General features: G+C 45.4%; 1 protein-coding gene across 1 annotated transcript in view; it reads right to left on the bottom strand.

The window, feature by feature from the left end:
- Fam149a (family with sequence similarity 149 member A) overlaps positions 1 to 1,511 on the bottom strand; it is a 45,334-nt gene extending 43,823 nt beyond the window's left edge. Inside the window, exon 1 of the mRNA XM_023699658.1 lies at positions 1,434 to 1,511. The gene's annotated coding sequence lies outside the window, so the exon portion shown is untranslated. The remainder of the gene's footprint in view (positions 1 to 1,433) is intronic.
- Positions 1,512 to 1,517: the final 6 nt, after the last annotated feature.

The raw sequence follows: 1,517 nt of genomic DNA, 5'->3' as shown, positions 1-1,517 counted from the left end.
ACACACACACACACACACACACACACACACACACACAAATAAATAAATTAAAAAAAAATTCACTTTATTCACTTTCAGTGAAACTGGATGTATTTGCTAATGCAGAATAATCTCTTCTGTGAATAACACCAAATCCAGTACTATTCAAAAAAAAAATCTTAAAGGTTTTTGACCATTTTAGACATAACTAACGTGTTCTAGGACTGAAACTGACACCACTTTTCTTACTGGTAATAACCCCTGCCTATTCCACTGTCTATTTACTAAAAGCACTGAGGCTTGGGCTTAAGGTCAGTGTAGATCTGTTGGCTCATAAAACATTAATTGCATAAATGCTAAGGACCAGTTGTTGGTAACAAAGGTCTAACTCCTTAGGCATATGGACTCTAGCCAGATTTCCAAAAGGAATGACTTTTTCCTTGGGGAGGGTCAGTTGAATAATACATTTCATAATACAATATTTTAAATGAAAGGAGACAGTTTGCACTGATGTACAGTTTTGTATGTCAAAATTGTAATAATATAAATTGTAAACGAATTAGAATCAGTTTTATTGTGAAGGTGGTGCAGTCACGACTCTTTCTGGAGTGGGTGGGTGGGGGATGCTTGCACTGTCACCAGGATGCTTCTTACACTAGACTACAGTGCACGCGCTCCCCTCATGTGACTGTGACCATCTCACTCTTCATTCAAAAGGAGGAAGCTTTTGCATCCACTTAAGAACTGCGAGCTATTTTCTCTGCACATTAAAAATAGAAATTCACCTTAGTCCTGAAAGACAGTCTGCGATGGCGACACATTCATCACGGCTTTTGGACCAGCTCAGAGCACTGCAGCAGGGACTCAAGACCTCCAGGGAATGCACTCAGATGTTTCCTGGGCATTACAAATCCCCTTTGTGTCTGAGGCCTGCGACAGAGTGCTACAGATGTCACACAAAGGCAACCCGCCTCCCTTGGGATAAGACTGGGGCTGATCCCTGGAAAGTAGACAACACGGTGTCTCACTGTTATTAAAATCCAATAGCGATTTCCAAGATGTGTTTCTTGTGCACCTGCTATACTCTTCAGGAAAGAAGGGGTTTGGGGGTTCCTTTTAAAAGTCCTCGAATAAACCAGACTTGTAATTAAGCATCGGTGCTTCAGATAGAAAAGAAACCCTAAATTCTTCCTTGCCTTCCAACCTTCCTGCCTTCTAAGCAGGCAGAGGCTTACTCTGATGAAGTCGGCTCGGCGTGCTCTTTGAAAAGACGCCAAGTCCATGGAATATGGGACGGCCACCCACACCCCGCCCCCAACAAAAAGTGCAAGGAGCGCGTGGACGGCGGTGGCGGAAGTTACTGCAAACCGCGCTTTCTGAGTTTGCCGGGGAAGGAGGGTGCGGCAGGTGCAGGGAGCTGTCCCAGCCAAAGAGAGATGCTCGCTGCTGCTCACCTTTCTCCGCCGTGCTCCGAGTCGCTGTCCGAGGCCCACTCTTCGCCTATGTCCGGCAGGGTGAAGAACAGGGTCTTGGGGCCG

Source organism: Octodon degus, unplaced genomic scaffold (genome assembly GCF_000260255.1).
Source record: "Octodon degus isolate 3935 unplaced genomic scaffold, OctDeg1.0 scaffold00114, whole genome shotgun sequence".
NCBI lineage: Eukaryota > Metazoa > Chordata > Mammalia > Rodentia > Octodontidae > Octodon > Octodon degus.
This window is presented reverse-complemented; position numbering and strand designations above follow the sequence as displayed.